The sequence below is a fragment of the Balaenoptera physalus genome, assembly GCF_965194825.1.
Source record: "Balaenoptera physalus genome assembly, chromosome: Y".
In the NCBI taxonomy this organism is placed as follows: domain Eukaryota; kingdom Metazoa; phylum Chordata; class Mammalia; order Artiodactyla; family Balaenopteridae; genus Balaenoptera; species Balaenoptera physalus.
In genome coordinates, this window is record NC_138904.1 from 2,113,714 (window position 1) to 2,141,654 (window position 27,941).

Below are 27,941 nucleotides of genomic sequence, written 5' to 3' on the forward strand. Positions count from 1 at the left end.
GGGGGAGGGGTGAGATGTGACAGGGTGAGAGAGTGGCATGGACATATATACACTACCAAATGTAAAATAGATAGCTAGTGGAAAGCAGCCGCATAACACAGGGAGATCAGCTCGGTGCTTTGTGACCACCTAGAGGGGTGGGATGGGGAGGGTGGGAGGGAGGGAGATGCAAGAGGGAAGAGATATGGGAACATATGTATATGTATAACTGATTCACTTTGTTATAAAGCAGAAACTAACACACCATTGTAAAGCAATTATACTTCAATAAAGGTGTTTAAAAAAAAAAAAGAGAGAGAGAGAGACTCATGGAGATTTCCTCTCCAGATGGCTCCAGTTTTCCTCATCCCTCACTGGGTTGGCTCATTGCCTGTGGACATCAGTTCATTCCACTGGGGGTTGGGGGCGGGTCACCCCGTGTACCGTGGAGGCCCAGAGAAGCAGTGTATGCCGGCGGGGCGAGTCTAGGGCAGGATCCTGGAAGAGGGGATGGGTTTTTGTGAGCTGAGCATGGCAGGCTGGATATTGGCAGGACACGTTCTAACATTTATAGCCCGTTTCCAAAACGGTAAATTGGGTGACTCCTCACTGCTATGTATTTTGTGAAGAGGCCAGACATTAAGAAATGGTTGTGGAATGAAGTGAGGGTTTATGGGTGACAAATGTATAGAGACAGTGGTCCACGCGCATGTCTGCCCGGTTGCCACATCTGGAACACATGACTGTTGAGGAGTAGAACTAGAAGGGAAAAGTGATTGTCAGTTGATGATAGCGGAGGGGGAGGTGATGCTGGGCAAAGAGAAATCCCCCTGATGGATCCTGAAAGGCTTACAGATATTACTATAAATAGGCACATAGACAATTTTTTTTCTGAACTCTATATACGCCGCTGGGTATGAAATAGGTATCTAGTGAGAACCTGCTGTAGAGCACAGGGAACTCTACCGGGTGCTCTGTGGTGACCTGGATGGGAGGGACATCCAAAAGGGAGGCGATACGTGTATACATACATAGAGCAGGGTCACTTTGCTGTGCAGCAGGAGCTAGCACAACATTGTAAAGCAACTATACCCCAATAAAAAAATAAATATTAAAAAAAAAAGTACAGAAAAGAAAAAGTACATGGGAAAGGAAACTTAAATACATATGACTAAACGAAAGAAGCTATTCTGAAAAGACTACCTACCGTGTGATTCCAGCTCTATGACATTATTAAAAAAAAGACAAAATATGGAGACAGCAAAAAGAACAGTGGTTGCCAGGGTCTAGGGGAAAAAGGAAAATGAACAGACAGAGCACAGAAGATTTTTTAGGGCAGTGAAACTACTCTGTATGATGATAAAATGATGGATACATGTCATTATACATTTGCCCAAACCCACAGAGTGTACACCACCAAGAGCAAACCCTAATGTAAACTACAGACTTGGGGTGATAACGTGTCAATGGGTTCATCCATCTATTTTAATTTTACAAATGTACCACTGGGTACATCCATCACATCTATCTATCTGTCTATCTATCTGTCTGTCTATCTATCTATCTATCTATCTATCTATCTATCTATCTATCTATCTATCGAGAGGGAGAGAAGTTATTTTAAGGAATTGGCTCACATGATTTTAGGGCTGGCAAGTCCAAAATCCCTAGGGCAGGCCAGCAGCCTGGAAATTCAGTAAGAGTTGATGTTACAGTCTTACGTCCAGTGTCATCAGGGCAGCAAGCTGGAAACTCACGCAGAATTCCTTCTTCTTTGGGGGACCTCAAATCTTTTTTTCTCTTATGTCCTTCACCTGATTAGATAAGGCCCACCCACATTACAGCAGGTCATCTGCTTTACTCAAAGGCTACTGATGCAAATGTTCATTCCAGGTATAAAATATCTTCCCAGAAACATCTAAACTGTTTGACTGGTCACTGTGGCCTGGACAAGTTGACAGATAAAATTATCCATCGCAGGCTGTATTTAAACAAAGCCACTTACGCAGGCATATCTGATGGTCTGACCCAACTCCAGCAGGTGATTTCAGCCCACCAATCTAACGTTCTAATTAAGTCCAGTTGCAGACAGATAAAAGCAATTCCTTGTTTGGACATTACGAGGACAGAATCAGCATCTGGTTTCTCCATCTGCCGTCTTCCTTGTCCTCAAGGCCATGGACCACAGTAGCTGTATTAGCAGGGGAATCAGACTGAATGGGTGAATTGCCTTGTGTTTCATTTTACTAACGGCACCACCTTTAGCCACCAGCTTCTCAAACCTCTTCACCTCCCTAAATCTTAACTTCCTCATCTGGAAAAAGAGGATTCTATCAGCCTCCACACATAGAAGCATTTAGAGCTTCAAATGTTCTGCTTCTAGAACAATGTCTGGGATACGGGAGGACCAGGCTGGATGGCTCACAGACAGGAATGACAGCACCAGGGTCCATGGAGTTCAAAGAAGCACCCAGACCCCCTCGGACCTTTGTGTGGAAGCAGCACACTGTCACCCCGCTCTGCAGTCTCCGTGACACCAAGGCTGGAGACAGGACCCCGCTCCAGCATCTCCAGAGGACCCTGTTGCATGGTGCTAGCCAGGAGATGCGTACTTCATGGTGAGCCTTTCAAGCTCATCTCTGGGACTCCTGCAATGACAGTGGACGCACCTGGAGGAATCTGGCTCAGGGGACAATCCCAGCTGCGAAGTATCCTGGGACATGGACCAGTCACTTTCAGTTCTCTCTTCTCCAGGTGAGCAAGTAGGAAGGGGTTTCCAGCTTGCAGATGGCAGACGGTGGGACTTCTGGGTCTCCATTATCATGGGAGCCAATTACTCATCAACAACTTTCTCTCTCTCTCTCTGTAGATAGATAGATACATAGATAATAGATATGATAAGTAGATAGATGATAGATACAGACATACATAGATGAATAGATATTGATAGATAATAGACAGAGATAGAGGTTGAAAGCTAAATAGATAGATAGATGGATAGCTAGCTAGCTAGATAGGATACATATGGTAAGTAGACAGATGATAGATAGATAGGTCAATAGATGACTGATAGAGGATTGGATTAGATAGATAATATTAGATAGACTGAGATGGATAGATGATAGACAGACATACAGACTAGATAGATAGATGATAGACAAGTGATACAGATATAGATATACAGATATAGATATATAGCCGACGGGTTCTGTTTCCCTGCAGAATGCTAATACAGGTCATCTACACTTGGAGATAGCAAACAATAACCCACAGATTAATAACCCATCAAATAGCCCAGCAAATCGTGCCAGCTGCCTGTTTCTGTATACAAGCTAAGAATAATGATGTATTTTTTAAATGGTTGGGGAAAAAAGTCAAAAGCAATGAAAACAGTCAATATTCTATGAGACTTGAAAACGATGTGAAATTCAAATCAATAAAGCTTTATTGGAACACAACCAAGAGCATCCGTTTAGGCAACGCGTATATCTCTGTACCCGTTGCAACGCCGAGCTGAGTAGTTGAGACGACGCGTAGGGCCGAAAAAGCCCCCAGTATTTCCTCTCTGGCTCTGTACAGACCACGGGTGCCAAGCCGTGCTCTACGTCTTTGAGGAGAAGTCAAGCAAAAACCTTAAGAAACCATTAGCTGCTCAGTCTCTGTGATGTTGGGATGACATCTTATTCTGCACAAGTCTCCTATGGAAGATTCCACAGGCATCATCTCCCGATGCTTTTCTGAGGGTTTTCCACCTTTGGGGACACGTTGTCTGTAAGGCCCACGCCACCCTTGACAGCCCCAGCTGTCGCCAGTAACGGGTGTGTCCCTAAAGAGATCCCATTTCCCCTCTAACGAGCACCGCACGGCCCTGCTCTGCACAGCTTTCAAGGCGCTGAGTCATCTCCTTCTGGAAAACTCAGTCCATTACTTTTCCTTCTGCAAAGCAGCCAGGCCATGTCATCTCCTTGCCAAGCTCCCACAAACTGAGATAATCATAATTGCTAAATGGATTACCATAAATACCAGTTTTGCAAGAGCAGAAACCCAACGGCAGCTGTTACCCCGAAGCGCATTCCAGAGGACGGCGTCGTGGGTGACTTCATAGTGCATTAGGTGGTGATTTATGTGGAAACATCTCCACGAAGTGAGCTGAAAGGATGCAGGCAGGCGGGATCATGGACGCAGTCATGGCGTTTTGAAGAAACAAAAAGATCGAGAGCAAGTGTCGTCTCTCTGGCTTTTGGGCTTCTCGGCTCCCAGACGAGGGGAGAAGTACTGAGAAGCATTGGACTCACGTCACCTCTTGATCTAAGCAGGTGGCACATATGCAGTGTCACCTCATGCTAGGATAGGATGGGTTCTCCCCCTGAATCCCGAGGGTGACAGTATCGTCTCCTTGGTAAAGGCAGCCCTTGGTAGTGATTCCAGATACAAGAGGGTGAGGGAAGAAAAGAATTATTGGTTTCCTCCAACTCCAACAGGAGATACACTTTCATTTTTATATTGCATCTTTCCACTCTGGAAAATGCCATTGGGGTCCAAGGAAAGGAACAATTTCGGGTAAGAGCCATCAACACCATACAGACCTGGCAACTGGACACCCTCTCACCAGCAAGGGATGGTCTTGGGCCGGTTTCCAAGGCTGAGAATGAGTGCAAACCCAAGCACGGCTGCAGAAGTTGAGTGACTCATGGAAAAAACACATGAGTTTGTGCAAATATGCATGTGTCTGCCTGCCTCCCCACCACATGCCTTACATGTACTGTGTCTATTGCTTAAGAATACGCAGGACAAAATAAGATATCATTAAATAACTGAATGCAATTATCTGATGCCTGTGATTAGCCTCAAGAAGAGTCTGGAGGTCCAAGGAGGGGAGTGGGTGTGACTATAGATTCAACAAGATTACCCAGGGGCTGGTAATCACTCAGTGGGATGGGTATATGAGGGATACAATATACTCTTCTCCCTGCTTTTGTATGTTTGCAGTTCTCCAGACAAATATAAATTTCATCTGACCATCACAAAGATTTTAGAAGGCAGAGTATTTATTTATTTATTTTTAAAGTGTTTGTTGGCGCGTAGTTGATTTACAATGTTCTGTTAGTTTCAGGTGTACCGCCAAGTGAATCACTTATACATACACACGTATCTATTCTTTTTCAGCGTCTTTTCCCATATAGGTCATTACAGAGTACTGAGTAGAGTTCCCTGTGCTATACAGTAGGTCCTTAGTAGTTGTCTACTTTGTATATAGTAGTGTGTATGTGTCCATCCCAATCTCCCAATTTATCTCTGTCCCTCAGAAGGCAGAATATTTAAAAATGTACTCTTCCCTCAACCCCTTCACCTGAAATGTCTTTATGTCCCTGTCAACCACAAGGACAAGATTTTTTAAAAATCATTGAGTTCTGAGCTTCTTGGCAGCCAAAGGAAAAAGTGATACCTCTTCTGTTTTGTGAATAACCATTTCCCAACAATTCTCCCTGGGAAGAAAAGCTGTTCCAGTCATATCTCTGAGTCATTAATCCCCAAAATGTTTTCAATAATTCCCCCACAGGGAACACGGTGACATACTTTGGAAATGCACTCTGCTATAAATATTTTCACTTTAACATCCAGTGCGTACTAACAAAGTGCTGTGCAGAGGTAGCAATTCTGTGGAGAACTACAACAGCAGTGGTCTAAGAACTCAGCTTTTGGGTGGTCCAGGGTGAGTTGAAAATAACACCTATGCTATCTATGAGCCATGGTCCTTCAAGCCATACTCCCCAAATATCGCATCTTTCAAGTGGTTCGTTGACCCAAATGAATGGCATTTTAATGTCGTATCGTCTGGCAAAGGCATGGAAAAATCCACATTTTCTGTGGCCGGGTAAGGGCAGAGGCATAAACCCTAATAACTGACCACGGAAACAGTATGGTTATACATCTGTCATGGGGGCTCATGGCAGAATGGGTGGTGAGTGTTCCTCAGTATAGCTAATATCTTCTCTATAAATGAAAGTCCTCTCCACATTATGCTAAGTGAAATAAGACAGACAGAGACAAATACGGTATGATATCACTTATATGGGGAATCTAAAAAATACAACTAGTATTAGTGAATAAAACAAAAACAGAAGCAGACTCACAGATATAGAGAATAAACTAGTGGTTCCCAGTGGGGAGAGGGAAGGGGGGGAGGGTCAGGATAGGGGGAGGGGATTAAGAGGTACAAACGATGATGTATAAAATAAGCTACAGGGATATATTGTACGGCACAGGGAATATACCCACTATTCTATACTAACTATAAATTGAGTATAACCTTGAAAAATTGCGAATGACTACATTGTCCAACCTGTAATATTATATAATATTGTACATTAACGACAGTTCAATAAAATAATAAAGTTAAGTTTTAAAAAGTCCTCAAACATTTTAGCGAAGGAAATGCTTCAAATTCAGACTTAGAATTCGGCCATACAAATACTTCCATCACTCGCCCATAAAACATCTGGATTTGAGCAATGCACTCTCTTTGTGACGTATCAAGAGGTATTTCATGCAAAGATAATTTGAAGCAATGAGAACCGCTGTATGGCGCTTTCTGACTTACCTCTACCTGCCATGCAAACAGAGCTCTGGTCCCTGGGCTGCTTCCCAAGGTAAAACTGATCTCTTTGAGTCCTATCTCCTGGCGGGAGTGAGAACATTAAGTGAGATGTTTTTAAACTACCTCCGGAATAGGTCAAATAGTTTAATAGTAATCAGATAGTAACTGATTACTACATCAACAGTAAAACAAAGAACCAGATTTAGCCATGACCATAAGCGCTGGTCAAAGGTAGCAGGGCACTTATATGGGCTCCCATGGGCTTCTCTAGAAGCCGACTGTATTGTAAATTCCCACTCCCTCAGAATCCTTGTGATTGAGAAGCTCACACAAGTGAAATTCACCTTCTGTCCCCTATCAGAGAGAACTCTTTCATAAACTCAAAAAACTGGGTTAAAAGACGTATTCCAGGGACTCCGGTAATAGTAAGTTGGAATAAAATTAAATACCCAGCGGGTGTTTATAATGCTGACTGAATTACTGCAAGATATTCTACAGAACAAGAACAAAATTGAATATCGTTGTGTATACAAATGAATACGAGTAACCATGACCCTGGAGCAGGTCAAATGTAAGTGTGATTGTGAATCACACACCTTTAATGAAAGGGGTAGGTGAGGCCACGTCTCAGCTCCATCTCCTATGGCTGTGTCCCCTTCCTCAGGTAACTGGTGACTCCATCAGGTGGTTTTTCATCTGAAGAATGAGAATAACGGCAGAATCATTGAGGGTATTATGTGTGAATGATTTACCGGGTAGATGATAGATAGATAGATATTGATAGATAGAAAGATAGATAGACATATAGAAAGATGGATAGAGATAGGTAGGTAGATAGATAGATAGACATATAGAAGGATGGATGGATAGATAGGTAGACAGACAGACAGACAGACATATAGAAGGATGGATGGACAGATAGATACATAGATAGATACATGGATGGATGGACAGATAGATAGAAGGATGGATGGAGAGAGAGACAGACAAATAGAAGGATGGATGGATAGATAGATACATAGACAGATACATGGATGGATGGATAGATAGGCACATCAGATAAATGACAGGTGATAGGTGGAGAGATAGATATGAATAGATGAAAGATTTATAGATTCGATAGATGGTAGATAGATGATAGAACAGATAAATGATTGGTGAATGGATAGATAGATAATAGATACATAGATATGGATAGAGGAAAGATTGATAAGATTTGATAGAAGAGAGTAGACAGATGATTGATAGATATGAAACACTGGTAGATGATAGATAGCTAGAATAATATGTATTACCTATTATACGAATTTATGCTTATTTCCACACCCATGCAGTTGAGTTTCTCATGTAGAGTAACCCAGCAATTAGAGGATAGCCATTTCAAGTGAGTTAAAGATTGCAATTTCTGGGCTTCCCTGGTGGCGCAGTGGTTAAGAATCCGCCTGCCAATGCAGGGGACACGGGTTCGAGCCCTGGTCCAGGAAGATCCCACATGCCGTGGAGCAACGAAGCCCGTGCGCCACAACTACTGAGCCTGCGCTCTAGAGCCCGCGAGCCACAACTACTGAGCCCGTGTGCCACAACTACTGAAGCCCGCACGCCTAGAGCCTGTGCTCTGCAACAAGAGACGCCACTGCAGTGAGAAACCTGCGCACCGCAATGAAGAGTATCCCCCACTCGCTGCAACTAGAGAAAGCCCGTGCGCAGCAACGAAGACCCAACACAGCCAAAAGTAAATAAATTAGTTAATTAAAGAAAAATTGCAATTTCTACATTTAAGTGTTGTATATCAAATTTTAAAAACCTTATTCTTTTAAAATTCTCAGTTTGCTAGCACACTCACTTCAGAAGAACTGATGGCCTTCCCCATAAATAGTAACAACACCTTTGCAAGGAACCCGCAGCCCCTCTGAGAGAGGGGACTTCATTCCACCTCCTTTTGTGTCCTGCTTGCCTGGAGCAGATGACCACGTTCTTCTCATTTGCTCCTCAAGCGAAATGTACTTACGCTGTTAATAAATGAATTCTAGCTTTCCACACTGAAAGGATCTGGAGATCCAACGTGTTTGGAAAATTATTTTCAAGGCTGACCTCACCCATCGCTGACAGCTTTGGCAGAGGCTGTGGTTAGGTGCCGGTTCGGCTCAACAGATACGCCAGATGAATGAGGGACGGTGTGCTTTCTGCCACGGGGAGAAGCAGTGACCTAAATCTAAAGATTGAGCATTTGTTTCCAGTTTCTGCTGGTGACCTGCCTCGATCTCTCAGTCTTTTTAGAGCTTCCCGGTTCCGAGGCAGAGTCCGGGCAGGGCGGGAGTCTGGATGGGCAAGCGTTGCCTGGACGATCGGGATTCCGGAATCCCAGGGACAAGGTTTAGGCAACCTCATGGCTCTACCCCCAGCACGTGTTAGGAAAGGATTTCCCTCTTCATGTTCTGCTGTGGACCTTCACCCCCCTTTACAAACTTGCTACGTATCTGAAGAAAATGAAAACACTAATTCAAAAAGATCCATGCACCCCCATGTTCACAGCAGCACTATTTACAGTAGCCAAGATGTGGAAGCAAGCTAAGTGTCCATCGACAGAGGAACGGATAAAGAAGATGTGGTACATGTATACAATGGACTACTACTCAGTCATGAAAAAGAGTGAAATAATGCCATTTGCAGCAACACGGATGGACCTAGAAATGATCATACTAGGTGAAATAAGTCAGACACAGAAAAACAAATAGTCCATGTTATCACTTATATGTGGAATCTAAAAAGAAAATAAAACAAATGAATGACTATAACAAAACAGAAGCAGACTCACAGATAACGGAGAACAAACTAGTGGTTCCCAGTGCAGAGAGGGAATGGGAGGAGGGGCAACAGGGGGGTAGGAGATTAAGAGGTACAAACTACTATATATAAAACAGATAAGCCACGAGTATATATTGTAGAACATGGGGAATACAGCCAATATTCTATAATAACTACAAACCTTTAAAACAGTGAATGACTGCGCTGTACACCCAAAACGAATATAATATTGTAAATCAACTATACCTCAATAAAAAAATTAAATAATAAATAAATAAGAGCAAAAAAAAAAAAGATCTAACCTTGACTGGATGGATTTTCAGACAAGGCTGAGTTCTGAAGGTGACAGTCTGCAAAGATTTCTTCTCCAAATCAGGTCACATTCCCCAGTTCTAGAGACGGAGACCTGATATCTCTGGGGACACTGATTCAGGCTATTAGAGGAAGAAGTTGTCACAATTTTGAAGGGTGATGTTGTTTTCAATGATCACCAGTGCCACTGCCCTCTGCAAGAGTGGGAATGTGGACGGATCGTGACCACCCGCTGAATGCCATTTCTTTGCTGGAAGGGAAACAAGCAGTGTTTGTTAGAATGAAAACGAACCTTGGGAGAGTTTTCCCTTTCAGAGTTTATAGATATCCCAGAGAGGTCCCAAGAGGTGAGAGGGACAAACTAGGGCCAGACCCCCAGCCAACATTTCCCCCATGCACGGTGTCTCTCCAAGAGAAAATGAAGTTATCTGTTATAGTGCACGATTCCCCTGCATTACCCTGAGCCCTGGCACATCCATCCTCTTCCATTTCTGTTCCGCTCTGCTCCCTCCTGGAAGGCAAGATGAGCCTTTACGATGTATAAACTGGTGATGTTCTGGCCAGCCCATGTCCTCAGAACACTCGAGGGAGGAGAGCCCCGAGGTCAGGAGCAGACCGGGCTCAAGAGGGAAGGGACCTTGGAACAAGCTCACGGGTCCAAAATGTTAGTTTGTCAGAAAAGGCAAACAAATACCAACTCTCCCAGAAAGAAGAGAGAATCTTTCACGGCCACTGAAACATGGGAGCGGAGATGCCTTCAAGATAACCAGCTTCTCCCAAAGCAGTACCACTCCCGTAGTAGTGTTAGTAAACACTCTTACTAAAGTAAGAAACATGAACAAATCCTAAGGGATTCTGACAAAACTCCAGGGGATGAACTGTATTTTTTTTTTTTTTAATTTTCACATCTGGAACTTCCAGAATCTGTCCATTTAGCATATTTCAAAAATAATGGACACATATGTAGCCTCTCCATATGAATTCAAGATGCTGTGATTAAGTGCCATATGCTTTGCTCTCGTAACTTGACAAAAGACATTATATTACAGAGGACGGAACATTTGATAGAAACAGTGTAGAATCCCTTTTTATTAACTTTCCTATATGTTTTCATATCTCCAGATAATTTTCCCAAAGACACAGGTAATTTTTTTTTTTTTTTTTAGTAATGAAGTGTTTCACTTACACCCTTAGGTCTCTCATAAACTCCTTTGGTGATGAGAAAGAAACTTTCCATCATTAACGAAAAGCATATGCTGAGGTTTAGATGACATCAATCTGATTCCTGTAGAATGATGGGACTTTGGGAGTTCTGTGAAGTTAAAAAAAAAAAAAAGAAAGAAAGAAAAAGAGAAGAAGCTGTACAGCTTACTCAGCACTGGATTTCACACCAAGGGAAATGGCATGGAAGAGGGTTAAAAAACCATTAATGAGAATGTCCTGTCATTCTATCAAGGGACGTGAAGAAATGGCTAATGAGAATGGGGACGGCTTTCAGGGATGTTGTCATCTTGATGGCATCAGCGTCACTCAAGGCGCACTCTGTCCATCTTAGATGCAGTGCTGGCGGCATATCTTCGTGAGAAGCGGCATCTCCAGCGTGAGTGTCCAGTCGTCCCTCCCAAACTCCATCCTCCTCCCTCTTTCCAGTCTCCCCATCTGCCCCCTTCATGACTCACGTCTTGACCACAGACACCTGCCCCTCCCAAAACAGCGTCCACCCACTCCTCTCTGCGTGAGGCATTTCCCTGACATTCTCTTCCGCCCTTTCTTCTCCTTTGTTTCCACCAACGTGACATAAATGCCAGATGTCGGATGGGGCTGGGCATTTTTAAAAGGAAAAAAGAAATGGCAGACATCCTCAGACATTCCCGAGACCTCCCTCCTCCTTCCCTGAAGCTACTGTCCCATCTTTCCCTTTCCTGTCCCCACCGAATGTTCTCGAACATGGACCACACTCATCTCTCTCCTGTTCCGTTGACTGCTCAGCCCAACCCACCACTGCTGTGATGTTGCCCCAGGAAATACAGCACGATCTCCTTTCCAACCCAAGAACCCCTTTTCAAGAACCCATCTTCTTGGAGCTGCTCTTTCCTGCTTCTCCCCAGAAACCCTTCCCCTCTGGTCTCCACCACATTATCCCCTTCTGCTCTCCGTACCTCTCCCACTGCGCTTCATCAATCATTATTCTGGATAATTTCCTCTCCTCCATATTCCCATACAGGTAAGAGCTCAAACCTCTCCAGTACCATTTTTTTTTGATGGTGGTGGGGTTTCCTGTGCTTCAGAATATAGTTTAAATGGACTTTTAAAATTAATTTTTATCGGAGTACAGTTGATTAACAATGTTGTGTTAGTTTCAGGTGTACAGCAAAGTGAATCAGTTATACATACACATATATCCACTCTTCTGTTCCATTCTGTTCCCATATAGGTCATTACAGAGTATTGAGTAGAGTTCCCTGTGCTATATACAGTAGGCTCTTATCAGTTATCTATTTTATATGTAGTAGTGTGTATATGTCAATTATTTGCAAATGAAGCAACTGATAAGGGATTAATCTCCAAAATATACAAAGAGCTCATGCAGCTCAATATCAAAAAAACAAACAACCCAATCCAAAAATGGGCAGAAGATCTAAAAAGACACAATGTAAAAAAGAAGAGAATGTAAAAAAAGAAGATATATAACATATAGGTGTATAACTGAATTATTTTACTGTACACCTGAAACGAATACAACATTGTAAAACAACTGTACTTCAATGAAAAATTTTTAAACATTAAAAAAATAAATAAATCTCCACTGGATCATGGCTAACAACTACGTGAATGAGAAAATGCCACATTCGGGGAGCAGCGACCAAGCAGAAGAGATAATTGCATTAATTTCATTTTGTATGTTCATTAGCGCATTGGGGCCATTTAACTGTCCTCCCAGCCAACTCCTGCAGAAGCCGGAGTGGGAGGCTGCCACTCTCTTGCAGCTGATCTGAGCGGCACTGTCTCTACTGGGCGGAAATTACACTGGCTCCTCTGTGGTTTGTGAAAACAGGATGTGAGAGCATCTGGAAAGCCTTGGGGCGCAGCTTCAGGGAGCTCTGGGGTCTCCAGCATCTACTCTGCATGCTGTCTACGGGTGATGATGCACCCATTTCAATCTATTTCATTGATTTCTACCGATGCCTGGGTGTCCGGTTGGCAGTCGTGGGTGAAGCAGCATCAAAAACAAGTCACGGGACTTCCCTGGTGGCGCAGTGGTTAAGAATCCGCCTGCCAGTGCAGGGGACACGGGTTCGAGCCCTGAATCAGGAAGATCCCAAATGCCGCGGAGCAACTAAGCTCGTGTGCCACAACTACTGAGCCTGCGCTCTAGAGTCCGCGAGCCACAACTACTGAGCCCACATGCCACAACTACTGAGCCCGTGTGCCACAACTACTGAGCCCATGCTCTAGAGCCCGTGAGCCACAACTACTGAGCCCGTGTGCCACATCTACTGAAGCCTGCGCACCTGGAGCCCGTGCTCCGCAACAAGAGAAGCCACCGCAATGAGAAGCCCGCACACCGCAACGAAGAGTAGCCCCCGCTCGCCGCATCTAGAGAAAGCCCACGCACAGCAACAAAGACCCAACACAGCCAAAAATAAATAAATAAAATTAAATCTCAAAAAACAACAAAACAAAACAAGTCACACATAGGCAAACTCACTCCATCTCTCCTTGGATCCATCCCCTTTCCCGTCACAAACTGGGCTGCTGTGCAGAGGTGGCCGAAGCCCCACCTGGCAGGTGCTTCCATTCTCCCCAGGCTGACCCTTCCGTGGGAGATCGCCTCACACCCTAGGATGCTACGGGGAGATCTCCCTTCAGCTTTGTCTCATTGTCTTTACTTCCTATTCTTTTTAAAAGCCCTTGGGAGGGGAGTTCCCTGGTGGCCCAGAGGTTAGGATTCCGCGCTTTCACTGCCGAGGCCTGGATTCCATCCACGGTCAGGGAACCGAGATCCTGCAAGCTGAGCAATGCAGGCAAAAAAAAAAATTTTTTTTTAAATTTTATTTATTTATTTATTTTAATTTATTTATGGCTGTGTTGAGTCTTCGTTTCTGTGCACGGGCTTTCTCTAGTTGCGGCAAGCGGGGGCCACTCTTCATCGCGGTGCGCGGGCCTCTCACTATCGCGGCCTCTCTTGTTGCGGAGCACAGGCTCCAGACGCGCAGGCTCAGTAATTGTGGCTCACGGGCCCAGTTGCTCCACGGCATGTGGGATCTTCCCGGACCAGGGCTCGAACCCGTGTCCCCTGCATCGGCAGGCAGATTCTCAACCACTGCACCACTAGGGAAGCCCCAAAAAAATTTTTTTTAAATAAATAAAATCCCTTGGGAGAGACTGAAACTTAAGCGGGAAGTGAAGTTTCCCACTTAACTATTCCTACTTTGCACACTGGGAATAGCTCATTACTGTGCCCAGAGCAAAGAAACAAAAGGAGCCAGTGGTTGTGTATGTGTGACTGTGTGTGTGTGTGTGTGTGTGTGTAAATGTGTGTGGTGTGTGCACGAGTGCATGGAGAGACGCTGGTGCATGGAGGAGACCACAGTACACAACTAAGCGTGAGGATTAAGATGTAACCTGCAGCTCTGCCACTGGTTCTGGAGTACATTAATTAAGCTTTTTCAAAATGTCCCCTCTTCCTCTATAAAATGGAGATAAGACCTGTCACCAGTATTTGTTGTGAGATTTAAAAATAAAGCGTCAAGTCCTGGAAGAGACACATGAATTGCTGCTGGGGGAGCTTGGTGCGGCAGAGGTGTCAGGAAGGAGAACTCTGAATTCTCCAGAAATCAGGGCTCCCTCTTCCAAGTGGATGGCAGACAATGAGATCCGAACCCAATTTGAGAAGGTCATTCTGTACAGGATGGCTCCACGATTACTGTCGCAAATCCTCCCGCAAACACAACAGCAGTCAATACAAATATCACAATATCCCTGTAATGTGTAAGTCCCCCATGAATTTCTTCAGTGCAGCTAAGTCCAGGTGGTGACAGAGACCACTCTCTTAACATGTGGTTCATGAGAGATTAACAAGCAAAAAAGAGAAAGAAAGGGAAAGAAAACCTTAATTTGGAAACTGGACATTATAACTTCTACCGTCCTTTGCCATGGTCCCAGCTTGTGGAAAATTTTAAAACTTGTGATAAATAAAGGAATTCCCTGGCAGTCCAGTGGCTAGGATGCAGTGCTTTCACTGTCGTGGCCCAGGTTCAATCCCTGGTGAGGGAACTAAGAGCCCACAAGCCACCACAGTGGTCAAAAATAAATAATAATTAATAAATAAAAATAAATTAAAAATTGTGATAAATAATTCAGCATGTGAGGTAACTATACAGTGTTCATTACTTAGGGAATTGTTGAACCAATAATACAACTGAGAAGATGCTCCTCCAAGAAGCCTTTCAAAAGACATCCAGAAGATTTATATAAAAGTTCAGCAAAGCTCCAATGATTGCCCCAGACAGAAAGAAGAGAAAGAATGGAAGACAAGGAGAAAGAATATTTGGACAACTAACAGTTGAAAATCCCCCCCCACCGAACAGAAGAAAACACAGAAAAGGTTAGACCCAACCAACCCAAGAGGGTCTAACCATCCTTGAATCCCATAAGGCTCATCTAATCAATTCCTAACCAGGAGGCTATCAAGCGAATATAACCAGAGGCAATGTTGCTAGAAAGATAGAGTCACGAAAGGAAGGATGCTTTGTCACGTTATGCTCTGAGTTGCTCAGAATCTAGGGGAGGGCTTTGTTCCGTCGTGTGGCCCTGACACGGGATGTTGAGAGCCCAGAGTGTGCCATATAAAGAGTGACCATCGCCATCCAGAAAATCCAAGCTGTGCCCTAAAGAGTGTGACCCAAACAACTCCAGAAAGAGACAGGAAGGACATTCTAGGGACAGGGAAGTCCCCCTTGGTCTGGGCTGCTCCTTAGGACGGAGCTGAATTTATAACAAAGTCTACAAAAGGTAAACTTTTACAACAAACCCAACCGTAGTCCAACCCAAGAGTAGAATGTCTCACCATCTGTATCATCACGTCAGATGGGCTGCCTTGGAAATAAGTGATTCTGGAAATTTTCACACAGAGCTGGACAACCCTTGCTCTGACCCTTGGAAACTGACTATGGGATACTTGGACCATGAGTTGGTATCCATTTGGAGGAAACTCTGAGTGAGCAGCTAAGGGGAGCTAGGCTGCTTTCTATGTCACGGAGTACCTTGGACCAGCTCACACGCTGTCAGATTTACCACTTATTTTTAAATATATTTCCTTTTAACAAATTATAGACTATGCAATATTTCAACAAGAAACGGCAAACACGTTTAGGTAGGCAAGGAAAAAAAAAAAACATCTTGGAAAGATAAATCCCAAACCCAGCATCTTATGTATGAGTAATTCACTTCGAACAGTGCCAGTCAAGTGGGAAACGAGGGATACTCTGAGATCATCTAAGGATAGAGCATGCTTGGCTTTTACGATGTTGGGTTGTTTTGAAAGAAAGAAGAGGGTTTTGTTTAAAACATCCAGATAATTACAGCCGATCAGAATTTACTATGTGCGATGTTGTTAATAGATAACGAATTGCTTACTTTCTCCATGTGTGTTTTTAAGCAGACTTCAGTTTCTAGAAACCTCACATCTATATAGGAAGATAGCTGTGGGGTTTATTCACCTGTGAATTAAAAAACTGTTGCCTTAGCAACCTGAACCAGAACTCAGCCTACGCCGTGGCGGATGTGTTCTCTTCCTTAAGTGGTACTTCACATGGTTTGATTTTGCTGTCAGTCAACTTGTTTGGGGTTTTAAAAAGGTCATCTCAGTTCTAGAAGGTTGAAGAGAAACAGCCTTGGTGTTCTCTGCATGTACAACCGGGATGAATGTATCAACCTTACCGATGCTCTTTTGCAGCAAACCTAAGTTCTATGGTGCTTCTACAGTGAGATTATATTCACCAAAGAGTTAGGAAACCCAAGGTTAAAACGACCCAAGCTTGTAGACTTTGTCCCTTTCTCCTGGCTTCAAGACAGCAACTCCTTTGCTATATGATCCAGTAATCCCACTCCTGGGCATATATCTGGAGAAAAGTCTAATTTGAAAAGATACATGCATCCCAATATTCATAGCAGCACTATTTACAAGAGCCAGGACATGGAAGTAACCGAAATGTCCATCGACAGAGGAATGGTTAAAGAAGATGTGGTTTATATATACAGTGTTTGAAATCACATTAAGAAAGAGCCTCTGAAATGAACACCAGGTTAAACACTGGACCCCAAGGAAATGCATCCAGTCATCCTGCCCTCATCTTTCCTGCGTTCAAATCCATGGGGCATCTCAGATCTGAGTCTGCGACCAAGGTTTAGCACTTTACAATTGAATTCTAACACCTCTGAAAAGTCGTCGACCCAGGCCCCCTAAAAACATGCATTCAAAAAAAAAAAAAAAAACATGCATTCAGAGATGAAATAAAACAGAGGTAGAGCACGTGGAACTCCAAGTGGGTGAGGACCCGGAGAGACCAAGTTGAAGATTAAAAAAAGAAGGGGGAGAGGAGCAAATTGCACGTGCAGAAGGACGGATAAGGCAGTTACCCCGCACAGCCAGCTACCCCGTAGATAAAGGAGGGACCCTTTGGTCCTGGTGGGGTAATTCACATCCCCACCCTGAAGGCAGTCTGCCTCGCCTGAGTAATTCAGCTACAAGAAGCTATGAAATCGACTAGGATAAATAACGGAGTTGGTCCGAAGGTCAGGGAGCTCTGCAGAGGTGGCTGCAAGACAGGACACCGAGGGGACCCACTTCTAGAAGAGAAAACACCCTTCCCTGCATCCGGGAGACAAAGGCTCTGGTGCTCTGGGCTCAGAAGCCCAGAGAAACTGGGGAACGAGGCCAAGTTTCCACAAGCAGTAAGTGGAGACATCCTTAGAAGAACTGGGTCTGTATGTAATATGGCAAAGACACTGGGACACACCAGTTCCCTATTAACAATCCCACAGATCGCAGGGAACAGGGATTTTTCCGTTTGTTACTAACGACTTTCAATGTCCAGCGTTTAAATGATCAGTGGAATTTCCATTGGACTGTGTGTATCTTTGGTGGGCATGGCCCGTGGGTATGAACAGCCACATCTGAGCACCAAATAAAGTAAGATGTGTTTATTGCAACCGCTGTTATGAAGTTCTAGGAAGGAAAACACTACAAGACTGGTGCTAAAGGAAAACAAAACAAGCACACTCATTCTTATTTAAGAGTATCCTATTTTTATGCTTTTGCGGTAACACAGCACTGCTCTTACACACTCTGGATGGCTCTCTCCGCCTCTCTTGTATTTAATGAGATTGGACGAGGCATCTTAAGCCACTCATCTTCAATCTATGCACAAGTGAATTTTAAAGAAGTGGGCAAAACTGTGTGCTGTCGTGTCCTGGTAAGGTCTGTGCATCTCAGCCAACACAAGCACACCTCAGGTGTGAGAAGGACCAGGCAGGTGCAAACACCTTTACCCTTCCGAGAATGTGTAGAGCGCAAATGCAGACACGGCGATTCCTCGAAAGGCCTGTAAAATGCCATTTAACATAAAAACATTGAGAACCTGTTTTAAAGGTAGCAAAACGCAGCACAGGTGAAAGAAAGAACCCGGAGAACGTGAGGAAAAGAGAAAGCCAGTCTGGGTGGATCACAGAAAAGAGAACTTACAATATTTGTATTCAACAGCAAGAGTTTGGAAATGGTCTGAAACCCTGGGACCGTTGCCTAAAATTTTCCGCTTTCCTCAGCCAGACTAGAAACTGCATTAAGTATTAAAAAAAAAAAAAAAAAATCGTGAAGGTTTTTGCACCAAGAAAAATACATCCATCCGTTGTAGCATCGCATGAACTAAGGCAGAATGGAAAAATCAGAACCAAGCCATGCTCCTAAGGTGATGCCCAAATGCAAAGGAAACGGGCCGGGGGTTGGAGGTGGGAGTTCAGATTTCTGAGGAGTTGTCAGCCTGACTACCTTGAATCTCTCACCGGTTGGGCCTTTCCAACTCAACAGCACCAAATCCCTGAAAGACACTATTTCAAGCATGGCTTTACAGCCAAATAAGTTGAGAAGCCACAAAGCAGTATCATTTCTGGGGCACTGAGATGCTGCCTAAATAAGTTGCTAGAGCTGCCATAATAAAGTAGCACAGACAAGGAGGCTTAAGTAACAAACATGTATGTCTCCCAGTCCTGGAGGCTGGAATCTGAGATCCCGGTGTGGGCAGGGCTGGTCCCTCCCGAGGCCTCTCTCCTGGGGGTGTAGACAGCCGTCTTCTCCCTGTGTCCTCACAGGGTCGTCCCTCTGTGTGTGTCTGTGTCCTGATCTCCTCTTCTTATAAGGACACCAGTCCTGTGGGATCAGGCCACACCCTAATGACCTCATTTTACCTTAATCACTTCTTTAAAGACCCTGTTTCCAAATACAGCCCCCTTCCAAGGTCCTGGGGGTGAGAACTTCAACGTACGGATTTTGATGGGACACAGTTAGCCCATAACAGTGTCCCGACAGAGTGTGCTTTGTGCTGAAACAGTCTGCATAGGTCACTGGCTTCGCTCAGCGTCTTTTTATGGAGCACGAGAATGCAGGCCCCATCCACTGGCTTTAGACAACACGGCAGGAAAGAGGACAGTTTAGGTCAGCAAGCTCAGGTCATGAAGAACTTTCCACGTGACGCTTGACCGCTGTGATTTATCCTCTAGATCAGAGGCCGACCAACTATAGCGCGTGGGCCGAATCTGGGCCACCATCTGTTTTTCGTAAAATAATTTTATTGGCACAAAGCTACGCCGGTTCCTTGACATATTTTCTATGGCTGCTTTTGCAATAAAGTGGCAGAGTCGAGTAGCTTCCAAGGAAGCCAGATACCCTGCAAAGCCAGAGATACAATTACTCCCCGACCAGTTACAAAAAAAAAAAAAAAATTAAAATATGCCAATCCCTGCTCTAAATGACGTGGAGTGATTGGAAAGGATTTTACTCAAAGAGAATGATACACTCACGTTTACAGTTTTACAATCATTCAAGGAATCCTGTAGGGATTTGGACCAGAGGGAATTAACAGATGCAGTAAGATCCCAAGGGAGACGGGGCACGCGGATGAAAGATACGGATACGTGTATCTCTCAGGGATACACGGGGAAGCAGCGCACGGTCCCGACAGCCTGAAATGTGCATCAAGACACAGATGGTAAGTCTGTCTTCTGAGACAGAAAATGGTGGGATGAGACATGTTTGGAAATGTTTACAGGGCTCAGCCTGAGTTAAGAGGTAAGAACGGCATGTGAAGGAAGATTCTGGTGCCACCTACACGCCTGGCAGGGTGGGGCAGCACCGCTCAGTAGGTGACTGTCTCCGCGGGGACCTGAGCCCAGGTGTAGCCTTGGAGAATGTGGTCTTAGAGGCTGAGCCAGGCTTGCGGACCGCGGGGCTGGTGCCGGCCAGGGGGCCTCAAAGCAAAGCTGCTCTGCATCGGCCACTGTAACAGGAATGGCTGATGTGTTTCCAACGTGTATCGGGGTTTAAAATGCAGAACTCCCTACCGTGCGTCAGCCGTCCTAGCATGAATGATCTGATGAGTGCAGATGATCAATGTAGAGGGTGTAGACCTCGGTGTGAACTGTTTTCTTTCGGAAGATGAGGTTGGTTGAGACCGATCTGTTCCTTCCCAGTTACCCAGCTGTGTATGAGGGTCCTAGCTCACCGGCAGGAAGTGACTTTTAAAGCAGAGTGACAGAAATCTACTGGACACATAAAAATACCTCTCAAATCCCAGGGGAAAGACTCTTGAAGTGGCATCAACTGCCCTCTCGTGGACACAGTTTGAACAAAAAAAGATGCCGTGGGCCTGTGACACAAAATATTTTTTCAATTGTGGACGGGTTGTTTCCGGAATAAAGAGAGAGGAGAAATGTGCAAATGTTTCTTGTTAATTTATACAGTTGTTTAATCATCCACAAAACCGCACTCAGCAATGTCAGCAGATATTCTGTATACAGATGGCTGGTAGGCAGTTCAAGTGACCATAAAGTAAACTATTTCTTCCTTTTTGCAAAGATTAGGCAGTGATGAGTTTTTTAAAAAAAATGTTCAAATTGGCCATGTTTAAATCTGTTGGGTGTGCTTATCTTTGGAGAGTTTTGCAAGATCCACTAGCGTCCTCATGTAACATAATCCATCAGCAACCGCAGAATCATGCCTGGTATTTCTACAGTTTTACGATCGTTGGCGCAAAGGCCCCTGAAGGCAACAGGTAGGAGGGTCAGGGTTTTCCATGCCTTCTTCTCCTTGCTTACACTTTCTTTTTTTATTCCTGGTTCCACAGGCACTTTTCAGAACTGAACAAGTATGTGGCAATCCTTCATGGCTGGACCCACGAAGCCAGGAGGATGTGAGCCCACTTAGAGAGCCAGGGACTTTCCGCAGTGCTGGGAGGGGCCGCTCAGAAGCATGGAAAGTGAAAGATGTTCTTGCTGTGTGTCGTCCTTTCTGGTCCCAGCGGGTGACGGGGAAGAGACAAAATGCACCATATTCTAAAGGGTTCTCGGTGTGTTCATCGGACCCCACAGTCCTTGACAGGGACAACTGGACCCCCAGGGGACACTTGGCAATATCTGGAGACATTATGGCTGTCATAACTTGGGGGTAGGGGTGCAACTGGCATCTGGTGGGTGGAGACCAGGGATACTGCTCAACATCGTACAAGTACAGAGGACACCCCACCCCAGAACGATACAGACCCAAATGTCAGGGTTACTGATGCCAAGAAACCCCATGTTAGCATGGGAGATTCTATCTGTCTACCCATTCATCTATACATCCATCCATATTTGCATCCATCCATCCATTCTTCCATCCATTCTTCCATCCATCCAATCTATCCATCCATCATCCATCCATCCATCCATCCATCACTCCATCCATCCATCTGTCCATCACTCCATCCATATGTCCATCCATCCATCCATCCGTCCATCCATCCATCCATCCGTCCATCCAACCTTATCTGCCTATCATCTATCTATCTATCCACCTATCTATCTAACTGCTACTGGTGTTCTGTTTCTCTCAAGAACTCAGACTAATACACATGGTACTGAGGGAGGAAAGCCAATGTCTCTTCATGAGAACAAGAATAGTGGGAAAGTAGGCAAGACAGGGGTGTGTGGGCAAGCAGAGTGGAGCCCAGAGAGCAGCCCCATGGAGTTTTGGAAGGGCCCCCCACCTACTGGGTCATATAAACCCTGGTCCCAAGTTCCCCAGTCCATAGTGTTGGATTCAGACCAATCAACTTCCCTTTATCACCTAATAAATACTCCATTAGACCACCACAATTTGAGTCAAGGATTCTCAGAATAGGATAAAGAATAGCTTCCTGCTACACTGAGGATCTTTGTAGATTTTCCTGGGACTGAGCATTTTCCAGGGATGTGGAGACTTTAGTTTTAAAACCATGAACTTTTCAGGTGAGCTGGGACGACCTGGTCACCCTAATTCCTGGGATAAGGGAATAATCAAACAAGTAAAGAGCTGTGAGAAGCAAAATTTGTCTAAGTCATAACTTGCTCAAGGAAACACCATTGCCCGGGGTAGGGGACAGGCAGGGGCCTGAGAAAAGGAGGGCTGTCAAGGCACACCAGATGTAAAAAGATGGATCAGGCCATGTGTATTTCTCAAATAGGATTCTATTATCGTTTCCCCCCAAAGTTAAACATTTCCTTTAAATAGACCCACCTATTCTCCAGGGTGGCTTCAGAGGACTTCGCTGGAAAGCAACTGAATTTGTAAAACAGAAAATATGAACACAACTTAATTCTACAGTACTTTAGGAAATAAGGGATCATTATCTGACATTTGAAATTTAAATCCCAATAGATATTAGGTCTTCCAAAGATAGAAATAAGGAGAATGTGCTTAAAATCCCAAACTTAGGTATACTCATGGGCTTCCTATCTTGCGTTTGTCACCCTTCTGACTATAGGACACAATTAGCCTGCGACTGAAACCATATTTCCAAGATCTGTGGAGATCTGCCATCTTTGCACAGAGCGCAGCCCAAGAACTTCCACCTAATTCTTTCCGCTGAGCCAACAAAATAAAGTATCTGCAAGGCACGATGGGCACTGGGGGATGGTGAAGGTATACAAGATGTGAACTGCCTTCATGGGGGCGTCAGCTCTGCGAAGAGGAAAAGCTCACACACGTTCTACAGATAAATGGGTTCACTCCGCATTGAATCCTGTTCATGAATTAAATTCTCAGATAATCCCAGGGCCTCCTTTCCTGAGAAGTTGAAAACCACCATCACCACAACTACCATCATCCCAACAAGGAACGGACGACATTTAGGGGATGGTCCAGGTTTTGTGCGGGCTGAAGCTTACGGAATTTGGGGGGTATCGACGGAAAAAATGCACAGCCTAAAAGCTGTGAGTTATGTTTTATTCGGGGACCTTTCTGAAGACTATAGCCCAGGAGACAGCCTGTCAGAGCTCTGAGAGTCGGCTCCAAAGAGCTCAGGGAGGAGCCTGGGTATATAGGAGTTTTTGCTGAAAAAAAAAACCAAAAAACACGTGCAGTTGAACATCATAATTACTGCTAATCACAAAAAAACAGACATCTCAGGTTAATGAGTTTCGCACTTTTCTATGGATGGGAAGATGCAAGAGTCTGGGCTCACTGAAATTATTCCTTGGATATGCACCTTATCTATCTAGGGCCAGGATACTGTTTTTCTCCATCCAAGAGTGCACCACTGGGGCCAGCTGCAGTGGCTGATGGCTTGATGGCAGGAAACATTCATTGTTTATCACAATGGCAAGTGGCATTCCTTGTTCACAGTGGTCATTAGAAAAAACAATTCAAACATATCCTATGTTTGGAAACTAAAAATAGAGTTGTCATATGATCCAGCAATCCCACTCCTGGGCATATATCCAGATGAAACTATAATTAAAAAAGATCCATGCACCCCATGTTCATGGCAGCACTATTTACAATAGCCAAGACATGGAAGCAACCTAAGTGTCCATCAACAAGTGAATGGTTAAAGAAGATGTGGTACATATATACACAATGGAATATTACTCAGCCATAAAAAAAGAATCGAATCATGCCATTTGCAGCAACATGGATGGGATTGAAGGGGATTAGGCTCAGTGAAACAAGTCAAAGACAAAGACAAATACTGTATGATCTCACTTCTACATGGAATCTAAAAAATACAACAAACTAGTGAATATAACAAAACAGAAGCAGACTCACGCATATAGAGAACAAACGAGTGGTTCCCAGTGGGGACAGGGAATGGGGGAGGGGCAGGATAGGGGGAGGGGAGTAAGAGGTACAAACTATTATGCAGAAAATAAATAAGCTACATGGATCTATTGTACAGCACAGGGAACAGAGCCAATATTTTGTAATAACTGTAAGTGGAAAGTAACCTTCAAAAATTGTATAAAATTAAAAAAAAAATTATTAAAAAAAAAAAGCAAAGTACTCAAGGGCATTTAGCACATTCACAATATCGTTCAGCCACCACCTCTATCTGGTTCCAGAATGTTCTCATTCCCCCAAAGGAGACCCCGTCCCCTTGAGCTGTCACTCCCCGTTCCCCTGCCCCCAGCCCCTGGCACCACAAACCCACTTTCTGTGTCTGTGGATTGGCCTGTTCTGGACGTTTCCTGTCAGTGGAATCACACACTGTGTGTCCTTCTGGGTCTGGCTTCTCTCACTGAGCATCATGGATTTGAGGCTTACCCACGTGGGAACGCAGATCCGAGCTTCATTCTTTCTTTTTAAGCTGCTTCGTAGGGAAAGGGGTATTGGCTGCTCTGAGCCTTCCAGGGGAGTGTCTCCGGGTCCCTCTGTGGACCTGTCACTCCACATGGCTTGACTTAACGTGGATGGTGAAAAGACTCTCATCTCCAGTTTGGAACCATGGCTTCATTTCTCCACCCACTCATGACAATTAACAGAAAGGAGGGGGTCTCGTCAGATCCTAGAATATTCTGCTCCCTTCCCCGAAATATATATGGAGGTTTGAATTGGTTTCAGCACATCGTTACATGTTTCCCTTACACACACCCATCTGTTCTCTGCATATTTTCCCTTAACCTGCCATATAATAAATTATATGACTCTTGAAAAAACTTAGGAAACAGAGGGAAGCACATGTTAGAAACCTCTGTGTGAAACCTGATTTTGCATCACATATTGCTGGGAGGGGACATGTTGGAAACCAACTGAACCAACAGACTTGCAGTCTGACGAGGTTAAGGGAAAAGCAGGAAAATACATGCAGTATCTTCCCCCAGTGGTGATCTGATTGCCAAAGGGTTTGTAAGAACATATAGAGAGAAGCTCAAAAACGTGAGGGATTTCTATAAGGATGCCAAGGCAGGCGTCTGGAGTTGTGATAATATTAGGATTCTGCGTCTACACAAAAAAGCATTGAGGGAAATGCAATGTTTTCACTCGGATTTCATTATCCTACTTTGGAGGCAATTAACCACGTTTTAGGGAAAAAAGTATTTCCAAAACTAGGGGCCGCCGATGGCTACCTGTGCCTTCAGAGTTGCACTGAAGGTGAGCGGCAACGCTTTCAGGGGTGAGGGTGGTGGAGGAGGTTATGGAAACAACTGCCACGGACAAAGAGGCCGAGGCAGGTTTCTGGATTGTCAGAGCTACGGTAAAAACTCATCTACCCCCCGTTTTATTATTGTTTGCCATGTATTGGAAAGGAGATGTTTAAGATAGATAGATAGATAGATAGATAATAGATATAGATAGGTAATAGATGAATAGATAGATGGTAGAGATGATAGGTTGATAGATAGACGATAGATAGATAGATGATAGATATAGATGATAGACGATAGATAGATGATAGATATAGACAGATGATAGATAGGCAGATAGATAGGTGATAGATGATAGATAGATGATAGATAGATATAGATAGATATAGACAGGTGATAGATGATACATAGATAGGTGATAGATGGTAGATAGATGATAGATAGATCATAGATAGATGATATAGATAAATGATAGATAGGTGATAGATGAATAGATAGATGGTAGAGATGACTGATAGATGGATAGATAGATATAGATAGATAGATATAGATAGATGAATAGATAGATGGTAGAGATGATAGATACATAGATTGATAAATACATATAGATAGATAGGTGATAGATGAATAGGTAGATACATACATACATAGATATGTAGATGACAGAGGTGATAGATAGACAGATATTTACATGCATAGCTAACACTTTATCCGCTGTGGCAATGGCAGAGGTATCAGCCTGTTTATTTTTTCTCTCAGTATAGAACCTGATGGCAACATGAGCACATTGCTATGGTGATAACTTCCATTTGTTAATAACACACCCCAAGGCACCTGCACAAGACAAGCACACACTGCGTCTTCCTTCCTGAGTTTAAGAGAATTTCTCTTTTTTTTTTTTACTTTTACTTCATTGTGGTAAGAACACAACTTGAGACTTACCCTCTTTAACACTTTTTTAAGTATACGATTTGTCAGTCATGACCACAGGCATGATGTTGTATAGCAAATCTGTAGAACCAGTCATCTTCCTAATTTTCCCCAAAGTCAGCAGTTTGGAAACCTAATTAAAAGGTCACCAAAATATATACACAATGGAATACCACTCAGCCATAAAAAAAGAATGAGATAACGCCATTTGCAGCAACATGGATGGACCTAGAGGTGATCATACTAAGTGAAGTAAGTCAGACAAAGACAAATATCATATGATATCACTTATATGTGGAATTTTAAAAAATGATATATATGAACTTATTTACAAAACAGAAACAGACTCAAAGACGGAAAACAGACTTATGGTCACCAAAGGGGAATGCGGGGAGGGACAAATTACGAGTTTGGGATTAACAGACACACACTACTATGTATAAAATAGATAAACAACAAGGACCTACTGTATAGCACAGGGAACTATACTCAATATCTTGTAATAAACTATGATGGAAAGAATCTGAAAAAGAATATATATACATAACTGAATCACTTTGCCGTGCACCCGAAACTACCACAACATTATCAACCAACTATACTGCAATTAAAAAAAATAATTTAGAAAAAGGTCACCAAAGACCATGTTCTTCAAGTGGCATCCACCATGCTTTCTGTGTCAGTGAATAACCTAACAAAAACTCAAATGATATCCACCCGACTGTATCAATTCTGCATTAGTCATCACTACATTCTTCAGCTACACATGTCAGGGAGAAAACAGTGTTTTATGACCTAAAGGGTTAATCAAGGAGTGGTCTCCAAAGAGGGGTGACTGTCTTCACCAGCGGACACTCAGCAACGTCTGGAGACATTGTTGGTTGTCGCGCTGCGGGGAGGGGAGCCCTTGGCACGTGGCGGGTGGAGACCAGGGAAACTGCTCCGTACCCCACAGGGCACGGCACGCCCCACAACAAGGAGTTACCCGACCCAAAATGTCAACAGCACCGAGACTCAGAAACCGTGAGCTAAAGAATATATTTAGAAATAACTGGAGCGTGACACTTATGCGAAGGATGTTTAACAGAACGGCCAGCTTTAAAACTTCCTTTATTTTTTGAAGTGAATGTTATTCTCAGAAAAGCGTCTCAGATTTCTCTGCAAACGTATCTCAATCCTGGAGAGTCAAAAGCAGGAGTTAACTACTCAAAGGAAATGAAAACAGGATCTTGGAGAGACAGCTGCACCCCGATGTTCCTGGCGGCCTTATTCACAGTAGCCAAGACATGGAAACCACCTAAGTGTCCGTCTCGAATGAATGGATAAAGAAGATGTGGTCTATATACAATGGAATAACACTGAGCCATTAGCAAGAAGGAAATTCTGCCATTGGTGACACCACAGATGGACCTCGAAGGCATTATGCTAAGTAAGATAAGTTAGGGAGAGAAAGACAAATACTATCTGATCTCAGTTACGTATGGAACCTCAAAAAGAGCTGACCTTGTAAACATACAGAGTACAACGGCGGTTATGAAGAACTGGGGGGGGGGGGGGTGAACTGGGGAGATGGTTAAGAGTATAAATGTCTGACCCGGAGATCAATAACTCCTGGAGATCTAATGCAAAACGTAGTGATTACAGACAATACGGTGTTATAAAC

The 27,941-nt window shown here is 43.9% G+C and overlaps 1 long non-coding RNA gene across 5 annotated transcripts; it reads right to left on the minus strand.

The window, feature by feature from the left end:
- Window positions 1-2,664: 2,664 nt before the first annotated feature.
- Window positions 2,665-21,079, minus strand: LOC309653456. 5 transcript variants are annotated; one of them, XR_014259185.1, is made up of 3 exons: window positions 9,685-12,437; window positions 6,581-7,273; window positions 2,665-2,836 (listed from the first exon to the last, which is right to left on the minus strand). It is a non-coding gene; the product is annotated as an uncharacterized lncRNA (long non-coding RNA). The 5 variants fall into 5 exon arrangements; XR_014259186.1 differs by having other exon boundaries at window positions 2,665-2,840; XR_014259187.1 differs by lacking the exon at window positions 2,665-2,836 and adding an exon at window positions 20,312-21,079 and having other exon boundaries at window positions 3,434-7,273; window positions 9,685-11,006.
- Window positions 21,080-27,941: the final 6,862 nt, after the last annotated feature.